Source organism: Saccopteryx leptura, chromosome 1 (genome assembly GCF_036850995.1).
Source record: "Saccopteryx leptura isolate mSacLep1 chromosome 1, mSacLep1_pri_phased_curated, whole genome shotgun sequence".
In the NCBI taxonomy this organism is placed as follows: domain Eukaryota; kingdom Metazoa; phylum Chordata; class Mammalia; order Chiroptera; family Emballonuridae; genus Saccopteryx; species Saccopteryx leptura.
In genome coordinates this window covers 243,881,912-243,894,779 of record NC_089503.1, presented here as the reverse complement: position 1 = coordinate 243,894,779, position 12,868 = coordinate 243,881,912, and positions in this window count along the sequence as shown.

The window sequence follows — 12,868 nt, the reverse complement described above, 5'->3', positions numbered from 1 at the left end:
ACCAGTCTTCTATTATTTTTTTTAACAGTGATTAAAGCCTTTAAGCAAACTCTTGGCCAATACAACAACAATCCATAAAAGAGTAGTGTCCTTAACATGTTCACCAAGTCCAAGTTGGCACCAACACCATTCCAGATCCCTGCAAATGCAACTCAACCCCAGTTCAGTCCATTAGGAGCTGTCACAAGGAGCAGGAGTCCAGGAAAAGTCCACATCCAGGAAAAGTCCGCATGGCACTGGAATTGTTGTCACAATTCTATACTTTGCAGCTCACGTCCAAGTCCCAATGACCACTGCTTCTAGCTGGTAATGATTCAGGTAGACTGGAAAAGCCATCTGCAGCTTGTGTGGAGATGGAGCTTCTGTTCTCCTCTGCCTGGAGAGATGAGACTAGGGTGCTTTTCCCTGGAACTCTGCAACTGTGGCATGGTAAAGAGAACCTTCGGATACACTAAGCTGGGTGGCAAAGGTAAATTCATAATAGAAGTTGGCAAAAGGGAGAAAGAGAGCTCTAAATTAGGAGTAGGTCCCAGCCTGAAATATGAGTGGGGCATTGAGGTAGGAGGAATAAAGGAAACACTATATATTAAACAAAGCAGCAGAAAATAGGACTATCAACACCCACAACAGAAATCTTCGAGGGAAGAATAAAAAACCTGACTATTCAGGCAAGACATGGTTAAGCGGCCCTTGTGCAAATGAAATCAGTTTACCTGCTTCTTGGAAGAAATACCCTAGGCTCGTCCACAGTGTCGTAGATGGGGCCGACGGCCCTGGGCACCTTCAGCCTTCAGTGGAAAACCACAGCATTCTGGGCAAGGTTAGGTCATAGGTGGCTGGAGCAGGGCTGGAAGAGACTGAGCCCTCCCTTAGAGGAGCGAGGGGGAAGCCTACCTTCCAGTGTCCCTTTTTCCTCACAGCAAAGGCATGTAAGCTTGGCAGGCTTTAAAGCTCAATGACCTTCCTATTCACTATTGAAGCAGGACCCAGATGGAATCCTATGAGACCCCTTTGGGGCGTTGGAGCCTTTAAGGGCGTATCCTAAAAGCTGGTAGTTCCCCTGATCTCTATTGGGCTTTTTCTGCCTCTTGGTGCCTTAAAAGCCATGCTCAGAAGATCTCACTGAGGGGTTTGAGGATCCCCATCTGCCTATGTAAACCTTTTCCATATATCTGGAGCTATTTGGAAAAAAGACAAACAGTGTTATTAGATGGATCAAATAAAAGAAGGTAGAAATTTGCAGGAGAAAAAAATTTGGCGTCTCCTGTTCATCAGCATTCAAAAGAAATTTAAAAATTTTTAAGTAAAAAGCATAATATGGTAGACCCGTAGGAGTTCCAGGATATTACTCCCCCCTTTAAAATTTTTTTAGCCTGACCAGTGGTGGTGCAGTGGATAAAGCGTCAACCTGGAAATGCTGAGGTTGCTGGTTCAAGGCCCTGGGCTTGCCTGGTCAGGGCACATGTGGGAGTTGATGCTTCCAGCTCCCCCCCTCTTCTCTTTCTCTCTCTCTCTCCCTCCTCTCTAAAATGAATAAATAAAATTAAAAAAAAATTTTTTTTAATTGACCTCAAAATATTTGCTGGGTACACTTTAATAATACCTTGACTTTAAAGATGGTAAGAAGCCTGACCAGGCGGTGGCACAGTGGATGGAGCGTCGGACTGAGATGCGGAAGACCCAGGTTCGAGACCCCGAGGTCGCCAGCGTGAGCATGAGCTCATCTGAGTTGAGCAAAAAAGCTCAACAGCTCGGACCTAAGGTCGCTGAATGGGGGGGGGGGGGAGTTTGCTCAGTCTGCTGAAGGCCCGCGGTCAGGGCACATGTAAGAGAGCAATCAATGAGCAACTAAGATGTTGCGGCGAGAAACTGACGATTGATGCTTCTCATCTCTCTCTGTTCCTGTCTGTCTGTCCCTATCTATCCATCTCTCTGACTCTCTCTCTGTCCCTGTAAAAAAAAAAAAAAAAAAAAGATGGTAAGAAATACCCATAATTCGAAAGGTTTGACAAAATACAGTAAATGCTTTTGCTACATATGCAGGACCATTGTCCATTTTAACCAGTTTAGGAAATCCAATAATAGAAAAATGCATACAGACAATGAGCTATAACATGCTTAGCAGCCTCCTCTCCTGTTCTGGCAGAGGTTACTATAAATCCAGAATAAGTATCTACTGTAACGTGGACATAGGACTGTTTGCCCAATGAAGGTTTATGAGTAACATTCATTTCCCAAAGTTGTCCTGGTAGGAGTTCTTGAGGGTTAACTCCAAATGAGGGGACAGATTGTAGGATAGGACCCCTTGGACAGGATTTACCAATCTGCCATGCTACTTCCCGAGAAAGTTGAAGCTGTTTACACAGGGCTGCAGCGTTCTGGTGATGTATAGTATGAGACTGAATTGCTCGATCTGTCATGGTTGCTCCAAATAATTTTCTTTTGGGTAGCTTGATCAACAAGGGCATTCCCTTGTAATAAAACTCCAGGGAGCATGGAGTGAGTCGAGTATGTCCTATAAAACATGGAGCTCTATGTTGACATACAAGTCTTTCAAGAAGGAGGAACTGCTGAAATAGTTCATCCGCAGTTGTCCCTAAGACAGCAGTCTTTATAGTGGAAACAACCATAAGTAAATATTTGCTGTCTGTATATAGATTAAAGGAGGAATATGGCAAATGCTGAAAAGCCATGATAATGGCGTATAATTCTAGTCTTTGAGCTGATTTTAAGTTGACTGTTTCAGTATAAAGTTGTCCATTGATTTGCAAAAGTGATTTGCCATTTAGTGGAAGTTTCCCAGAGCCATTGTTGTTTATCCTTTGAAAAAAGGAACAACAATAATTTTGAGGCTCAAAACCTATAAGCTGTAAGGGTCGCCTATGCCCCTTGATAATCAAGGAGGTGACAAGATCAAAATATGGAAGTGTATTCCATGGGCTATTAGATGGTTCAATGTGCCCAAGCTGTAGCTGCTCTTGTACCAATCGAGCAGCTGCCCTAAGTTTCTCCTGAGAAAGGGGCCATTGGTCTACCCATACAGGATTATCTGATTTCCAAGTAATTGGGTCTGCACAATGCATTATTGGAGTAGCAGGAGCTACCAAGGCCCCTATGCTAAATTTTGATATCCTAATGCACACCTTCTGGTATTGGGAGCCACTTCTATGGGGGTGAGAATTCCTCGCTGTTCTTTCCCTAGTCCCTTGGTGGGCAAAAATCCCCGATCAAGCATCTGAGTACTGACTAAACCCATAGGACTGACAAGCAACGCTCCTGTATTTCTCAAAGCATCTCTACCTCACAAATTAACTGGCCATCCAGGAAGCACATAAGGCTTAAAAAATCAGGAATGACCTTCTTAATCTTCCCAATGTAAAAAACTAGAACTTTGTTGAGGGGATTTACTCTGCCCTATACCTTGTAATTCTGTGGCTGCTGCATGAGTGGGCCAGGAAGGAGGCCAATGTAGCTTAGCAATAACAGATACATCAGCTCCAGTATCTAAAAGTCCTTTAAATTTATGCCCTTGTATTGTTCAGGGCGTTCCTGACCTATTTTTTTAAATCCAATTGGCAAAACCAGAGGAGCCAAATCACCAATTTTCTTGGCCCCCCCCTTTTTTAAATTTATTTATTCATTTTAGAAAGGAGAGAGAGAGGGGGAGAGAGAGAGAAGGGGGAGGAGCAAGAAGCATCAACTCCCATATGTGCCTTGACCAGGCAAGCCCAGGGTTTCGAACTGGCGACCTCAGCATTTCCAGGTCGACGCTTTATCCACTGCACCACCACAGGTCAGGCTTTTTTTTTTTTTTTTTAATTTTTTTGGGGCCCCTTTTGCAGGATGTGGCCTGAGAAGCAGAATTAGCATCCTTATACTATTCTTCTAACTGCCTGAATTAGACGTGAGACAAATTCTTTTTTTGTGTGTGTGTGATTAATTTTGATGGGGTGACATTGATAAATCAGGGTACATATGTTCAGAGAAAACATCTCTAGGTTATTTTTTATTTATTTATTTTTTTTACAGAGACAGAGAGAGAGTCAGAGAGAGGGATAGATAAAGACAGACAGACATGAACGGAGAGAGATGAGAAGCATCAATCATCAGTTTTTCATTGTGACACCTTAGTTGTTCATCGATTGCTTTCTCATATGTGCCTTGACTGTGGGCTTTCAGCAGACCGAGTAACCGCTTGCTCATGCCAGCGACCTTGGGTCCAAGCTGGTGAGCTTTTTGCTCAAGCCAGATGAGCCCATGCTCAAGCTGGCGACTTCGGGGTCTCGAACCTGGGTCCTCTGCATCCCAGTTCGATGCTCTATCCACTGCACCAACGCCTGGTCAGGCTCTAGGTTATTTTGACATTTGATTATGCTGCATTCCCATCACCCAAAGTCCAATTGTCTTCCGTCACCTTCTGATTGGTTTTCTTTGTGCCTCTCCCCTCCCCCAACCCCCTCCTTCTTCCCCCTCCCATCCTGAAATCCCCACACTCTTGTCCATGTCTCTGAGTCTCATTTTTATGTCCCACCTATGTATGGAATCATATAGCTCTTAGTTTTTTCTGATTTACTTATTTTGCTCAGTATAATGTTATCAAGGTCCATCCATGTTGTTGTAAATGATCCGATGTCATCATTTCTTATGGCTGAGTAGTACTCCATAGTATATATGTACCAAAGCTTTTTAATCCACTCGTCCACTGAGGGACACTTGGGCTGTTTCCAGATCTTTGCTATTGTGAACAATGCTGCCATAAACATGGGGGTGCATTTCTTCTTTTCAAACAGTGCTATGGTGTTCTTGGGGTATATTCCTAACAGTGGTATAGCTGGATCAAAAGGCAGTTCAATTTTTAATTTCTTGAGGAATCTCCATACTGTTTTCCACAGTGGCTGCACCAGTCTGCATTCCCACCAGCAGTGCAGGAGGGTTCCCTTTTCTCCACATCCTCGCCAGTACTTATTCTGTGTTGTTTTGTTGATGAGCGCCATTCTAACTGGTGTGAGGTGATATCTCATTGTGGTTTTAATTTGCATTTCTCTAATGATTAGTGATGTTGAGCATTTTTTCATGTGCCTATTGGCCATCTGTATGTTCTCTTTGGAGAAGTGTCTATTCATTTCTTTTGCCCATTTTTGGATTGGATTGTTTGTCTTCCTGGTATTAAGTTTTACAAGTTCTTTATAAATTTTGGTTATTAACCCCTATCAGACGCACTGTCAAATATATTCTCCCATTGTGTAGTTTGTCTTTTTATTCTGTTCTTACTGTCTTTAGCTGTGCAGAAGCGTTTTAGTTTGATATAGTCCTATTTGTTTATCCTGTCTTTTATTTCACTTGCCTGTGGAGACAAATTGGCAAATATATTGCTGTGAGAGATGTCAGAGAGCTTACTGCCTATGTTTTCTTCTAAGATGCTTATGGTTTTACGGCTTACATTTAAGTCTTTTATCCATTTTGAGTTTATTTTTTGTGAGTAGTGTAAGTTGGTGGTCTAGTTTCATTTTTTTGCAGGTAGCTGTCCAATTTTCCCAACACTACTTGTTGAAGAAGCTGTCTTTACTCCAATATGTGCTCTTACCTCCTTTGTCAAATATCAGTTGTTCATAAAAGTGTGGGTTTATTTCTGGGTTCTCAGTTCTGTTCCATTGATCTATATGCCTGTTCTTATGACAGTACCAGGCTGTTTTGAGTACAGTGGCCTTATAGTATAACTTGATATCAGGAAGTGTGATACCTCCCACTTTATTCTTCCTTTTCAAGATTGCTGAGGCTATTCATGTTCTCTTTTGGTTCCATATAAATTTTTGGAATATGTGTTCTATATCTTTGAAGTAAGTAATTGGTATTTTAATTGGTATTACATTGAATTTATAAATTGCTTTGGGTAATATAGACATTTTAATGATGTTTATTCTTCCTAACCATGAGCACGGTATATGCTTCCACTTGTTTGTATCTTCCCTGATTTCTTTTATCAATGTTTTATAATTTTCCGAGTATAAGTCTTTAATCTCCCTGGTTAAATTTATTCCTAGGTACTTTATTTTTTGGTCGCAATGGTAAAGGGGATTGATTCCTTAATTTCTCTTTCTGAAAGTTCATTGTTAGTGTATAAAAATGCCTCTGATTTATGAGTATTAATTTTATATCCTGCCACCTTGCTGTATTCATCAGGTCTAGTAGTTTATTTTATTTATTTATTTATTTATTCATTTTAGAGAGGAGAGAGAAAGGGAGAGAGAGAGACAGAGAGGGAGAGAGAGAGGAGAGAGAGACAGAGAGAGAAGGTGGGGAGGAGCTGGAAGCATCAACTCCCATATGTACCTTGACCAGGCAAGCCCAGGGTTTTGAACCGGCGACCTCAGCATTTCCAGGTCGACGCTTTATCCACTGCGCCACCACAGGTCAGGCTCTAGTAGTTTTTTGACTGCGACTTTAGGGTTTTCTATATACAATATCATATCATCTGCAAATAATGATAGTTTTACTTCTTCTTTTCCAATTTGGATGCCTTTTATTTCTTTTTATTGTCTGATTGCTGTGGCTAGGACTTCCAGAACTATGTTGAATAAGAGTGGTGAAAGGGGGCACCCCTGCCTTGTTCCTGATCTTAAGGGGATTGCTTTTAATTTTTGCCCATTGAGTATGATGTTGGCTGTGGGTTTGTCATAGATGGCCTTTATCATGTCTAGGTATGTTCCCTGTATTCCCACTTTGCTGAGAGTTTTGATCAGGAATGGGTGCTGGATTTTATCAAATGCTTTTTCTGCATCTATTGAAATTATCATGTGGTTTTTCTCCTTCCTTTTGTTTATGTGATGAATCACATTGATTGATTTGCAAATATTGTACCAGCCTTGCCTACCAAGGATAAATCCCACTTGATCATGGTGTATGATTTTTTTCATATATTGCTGGATCCGGTTTGTTAATATTTTGTTGAGGATTTTAGCATCTGAATTCATTAGGGATATTGGCCTATAATTTTCTTTCTTTGTGTTGTCTTTGCCTGGTTTTGGAATCAGAATTATGCTTGCCTCATAAAAGGAGCTTGGAAGTCTTCCTTCCTCTTGAATTTTTTGAAATAGCTTGAGAAGGATAGGAGTTAGTTCTTCTTTGAATATTTGGTAGAATTCACTTGTGAAGCCATCAGGCCCAGGACTTTTCTTTTTTGGGAGTTTTTTGATAACTGTTTCAATCTCATTTGTTGTAATTAGTCTGTTTAGGTTTTCTGATTCTTCCAGATTGATTTTTGGAAGATTATATGTTTCAAGGAATTTGTCCATTTCATCTATGTTGTCTAGTTTTTTGGCGTACAGTTCTTCATAGTATTTTCTTACAATATTTTGTATTTCTGTTGTGTCAGTTGTTATTTCTCCACTCTCATTTCTAATTTTATTTATTTGAGTCCTCTCTCTTTTTTTCTTAGTGAGTCTGGTTAAAGGTTCATCGATCTTGTTTACCTTTTCAAAGAACCAGCTCCTGGTTTCATTGATCCTCTGTATTGTTTCTTTAGCCTCTATGTCATTTATTTCTGCTCAATCTTTATTATTTCCTTCCTTCTACTAGCTCTGGGCTTTACTTGCTATTCTTTTTCTAGTTCTTTTAGATGTAGGGTCAAGTTGTTTATTTGAGCTTTTTCTAGCTTCTTGAGGTATGCCTGTAATGCTATGAACTTCCCTCTCAGGACTGCTTTTGCTGTGTCCCATAAATTTTGAGTTGATGTATGCTCATTTTCGTTCGTTTCAAGGAATTTTTTTTTTTTCTGAAGTTGGAAACGGGGAGGCAGTCAGACAGACTCCCGCATAGGCCCGACCGGGATCCACCCGGCACACCCACCAGGGGGCGATGCTCGACCCATCCGGGGCATTGCTCTGTCTTGACCAGAGCCACTCCAGCGCCTGGGGCAGAGGCCAAGGAGCCATCCCCAGCGCCCGGGCCATCTTTTGCTCCAATGGAGCCTCGGCTGCGGGAGGGGAAGAGAGAGACAAAGAGGAAGGAGAGGGGGAGGGGTGGAGAAGCAGATGGGCGCCTCTCCTATGTGCCCTGGCCGGGAATCGAACCCGGGACTCCCGCACGCCAGGCCGACACTCTACCACTGAGCCAACCGGCCAGGGCCTCAAGGAATTTTTTAATTTCTTCTTTGATCTCATTGTTTACCCATTCATTATTTAATAACATGCTATTTAGTTTCCACATGTTTGAGTATTTTTTAGTTTTTCTGTTGTGGTTGATTTCTAGTTTCATGCCATTGTGATCAGAGAAAGTGCTTGATATGATTTCAATCTTCTTAAATTTGTTGAGACCGCTTTTGTACCCTAACATGTGGTCTATTCTAGAGAATGTACTATGAGCACTTGAAAAGAATGTATATTCTGCTGCTTTAGGGTGAAAGGTTCTGAAGATATCTATTAAATCGAGTTGATCTAGTATGTCCTTTAAGTCTGCTGTTTCTTTGTTAATTTTCTTTCTTGAGGATCTATCTAGTGATGTTAGTGGGGTATTGAAATCCCCAGTTTTCTGGGTTTTCCTTGAAGTTTTTTCAGCTTCTGAATGCTCCACGGTGGAGTTGCTAAAGAATACAGTATTGGCAGTTAAATTGAATTTCATATAAACAACAAATAATTTTTTAACTTATTTATTTATTTATTTTTGTTTTTACAGAGACAGAGAGAGAGCCAGAGAGAGGGATAGATAGGGACAGACAGACAGGAATGGAGAGAGATGAGAAGCATCAATCATTAGTTTTTCGTTGCAACACTTTAGTTGTTCATTGATTGCTTTCTCATATGTGCCTTGACCATGGGGCTACAGCAGACTGAGTAACCCCTTGCTCAAGCCAGAGACCTTGGGCTCAAGCTGGTGAGCTTTTTGCTCAAGCCAGATGAGCCCACACTCAAGCTGGCGACCTCGGGGTCTCGAACATGGGTCCTCCACATCCCAGTCCGACGCTCTATGCACTGCGCCACCACCTGGTCAGGCTAAACAACGAATAATTTTAGATGTAGCCCAAATATTGCACTAAACATATTTTCATTGTTTTAATGAAATTGAAATGAACCCCGCCTGCCTGTGGTGGCCCAGTGGATAAAGCCTGGACTTGGAATGCTGAGGGAGGCCTCCCCCAGATGTCTGCCTGTAGAGGGGGAATTTAGAGACCTAGGCTTGCTAGGTCAAGGCACAGGCTTGCTGAAGAAGCAACTACATACTATGAATTGATGCCCCCCCATCTTCTCTCTAAAATCAATAAATAAAATCTAAAAAATGAAAAATAAAAAGATTGCCTGACTGGTGGTGGTGCAGTGAATGATCATGCACCTGGGACGCTGAAAACTCAGGTTTGAAACCCTGAGGTTGCCAGCTTGAGCACAGGCTCATTGGCTTGAACACGGGGTCACCAGCTTGAGCGTAGGATCGTTGACATGATCCCATGGTCGCTGGCTTGAGCCCAAAGGTCTCTGGCTAGAAGTGCAAGGACACTGGCTTGAGCAAGGGGTCACTGGCTCAGCTGGAGGCCACCCCCCATCAAGGCATGTATGAGCCTGACCTGTGGTGGCGCAGTGGATAAAGCATCAACCTGGAATGCTAAGGTCACCGGTTCGAAACCTGCACTTGTGTGGTCAAGGCACATATGGAGCTGATGCTTCCTGCTCCTCCCCCTTTTCTCTCTCTCTCTCTCTCCTCTCTAAAATGAATAAATAAAAAAATTTAAAAAAAGGCATGTATGAGAAGCAATCAATGAACAACTAAAGTACCCCAACCATGATTTGGGGCTTCTCACCTCTCTCTCTTCCTGTCTGTCTCCAAGAAAGAAAGAAAGAAAGAAAGAAAGAAAGAAAGAAGGAAAGAAAGAAAGAAAGAAAGAAAGAAAGAAAGAAAGAGAGAGAGAGAGAGAGAGAGAGAGAAAGAAAGAAAGAAAGAAAGAAAGAAAGAAAGAAAGAAAGAAAAAAGGAAGGAAGGAAGGAAGGAAGGAAGGAAGGAAGGAAGGAAGGAAGGAAAGAAGGAAAGAAGGAAAGAAGAAAAGAAAGAAAGAAAGAAAGAAATAAAGAAAGAAAGAAAGAAAGAAAGAGAAAGAAAGAAAGAAAGAAAGAAAGAAAGAAAAGAAATTAACCCCTGGGGCTTATTCCTGTCCCGTGACCATCTCCACCCCCTCCCAGATGGGCTGTACTGCCAAATATGCCTGGCCCTGGCAATCCAAAAGATTAGAAAAGTAGTCACAATAATGAAATAAGTTGAAAGCAATCTCCACATATAATGTCCCTCCTTGGTGAGAAGCTTCCCATGGCTCCCATCAACCTGGGGAATGACCCAACTCACTTCTATTTCTCACAGCCTGCGTCTCCCCTCCTCAGGGACTGGGGTCCCTGGTCTTGAGTATTAGGGTGGGGTCTTCTGCAGCCCATCCCCCCTAAAGCACACAGCATTGCCATCTTCTCAGGGTCATCCCCTCAAATCACTGCCCAGATTGTAGGCCCACTGTCTAGGGGAGTCCCAAGCCCAGGAGAAAGAGCCAAGGGAGCTGCCCCCATCACAGGGCCCAAGTCCTGCCCGCCCCTTGTGGGATCCCAGTCTCTAGCCCCAGGGCTGCCTGTAGTCTAATAGCAGGCCTCTACCTTTAAGCTATTAAATACCCAGCCCCAGCTGTTGCCCCACCACCCAGATGTCTGTCTGTGGAGGGGCAATTTAGAGACCCAGGTGATCTGGGAAAGGAAGCCACCCATAATAGGCTAGGCCCCAGCTTAGTCTCCAAAGTGCAGGGATGTCCCTTCCCCACCCAGAAAGAACCAAACAGATTAGAATGCACTCCTTCCCCACCCCAGAAAGGTATCTGAGCCTCAGTTTCCTCCTCTGTAGAATGGATTCATATTAATTTATTTCTCACACAGTAGTTTTTTTTTAATTTTCATTCTTTGGTGGTGCTTTATAGTTCTTTTTTTAAAATTATTTTTATTTATTCATTTTAGAGAAGAGAGAGAGAGAGAGAGAGAGAGAGAGAGAGAAAGGAGGGAGGAGCAGGAAGCATCAACTCCCATATGTGCCTTGACCGGGCAAGCCCAGGGTTTTGAACCGGTGACTTCAGAATTCCAGGTCAACGCTTTATCCACTGCACCACCACAGGTCAGGCTCACACAGTGGTTTTGAGGACTATATTTCACTCTGTTATAAAGGGAAGGGGTAAGGATTGGGGTCCCTTCCTTACTCCCCTCCAGCCCCACCTGCCTCTAACAATTTCTCAAATCCACCAGACATATTCTGCCTCAAGTCCTTTGTACTGGCTGTGCCCTCTATCTAGTGAGCTTTTCCCCCCACCTCTAAATTCAGTTCATATTCACTAGACTCACCTCCTCCAGGAAGCCTTCTTGGATTCACCCCCTGGTCAGGTTTCCAGTTACTCACAGTGGGCATACATTTTCCCTTCATATCCCTTTTTGCTGCTGTCACCTTTAATCTCTCTAGGTAACTTGCCACTTATTTCCCACTACACAGGGGCTCCATACTGTGAAGGCTGGGGCTACTCATGCTGCTGTGTGGCCCCAGTCCCTACCACAGAGTCTGGCGCACAGAAGGGGCTCTGAAAACAGTACCCAGCTGAATGAATGTAAAAATAAACAAAGGGCATATCCTGCATCTACAGTTTTAAAATGATTCCCTTTTCTGAATGTTCCTTTCAATCCTTCAACTTCACTTTTTTTTTACTTCTTCTTCTTCTTTTTTTTTTTTTTTTACAGGGACAGAGAGAAAGTCAGAGAGAGGGATAAATAGGGACAGACAGACAGGAATGGAGAGAGATGAGAAGCATCAATCATTAGTTTTTCGTTGTGACACCTTAGTTGTTCATTGATGCTTTCTCATATGTGCCTTGACCAGGGACTACAGCGGACCAGGTGAGTCCTTATGCAAACCAGCGACCTTGGGCTCAAGCTGGTGAGCCTTGCTCAAACTAGATGAACCCGCACTCAAGCTGACGACCTCGGGATTTTGAACCTGGGTCCTCTGCGGGCCTCAGCAGACCAAGTAACCCCTTGCTTGAGCCAGTGACCTTGGGTCCAAGCTGGCAAGCTTTTTGCTCAAGCCAGATGAGCCTGCGCTCAAACTGGCAACTTCGGGGTCTCGAACCTGGGTCCTCCGCATCCCAGTCTGACGCTCTATGCCCTGCGCCACCGCCTGGTCAGGCTTTTACTTTTTGTTTTAAGATGATTATATTATACATTCTCCTGCAGAGAGAGCTGCCTCATACCCTCACCAGTCTTTCCCTATGAGTAACATTTTATAGAACTGTAGTACAATATCGCAATCAGGATATCAACATTGATGCAATGCAGCCATCCTATTTGATTTCCCCATTTTACTTGTATCTGTGTGTATGTGTGTGTGTGTGTATTTCATTTGCTACAATGTTATTACATGTATAAGTTCGTGAGCCACCACCACAGTCCAGGGACAGTCTGTTTTCATCAAAAAGGTCCCTAAGTCCCTGGCTGGGCAGCTCAGTTGGTTAGAGTGTTGTCTCAACATGCTGAGGTTGCAGGTTTGATCACCAGTCAGAGCACATACCAACAAATGATGGCATGAATAAGCGGAACAACAAAAAATAGATGTTTTTTTCTCATTTGCTCTTGCTCTCTTCCTTCCTCTCTCTCTAAAAATCAATCAAAAAAATTTAAAACAGTCCCTCATGTCACCCACCAACCTTTTCCTCTTCACCATCATTCTTTACCCTGATAACCACTAATCTGTGGTTAATCACACACACATCATGAACCTCTGGGGATGACCCTTCCCCCTCAGTGTCATTTCTGAAGAGCTATCCAAGATATTGCCTGTATTCATGTGTCCATAATTTTTTCCTCCTGAGTCAATG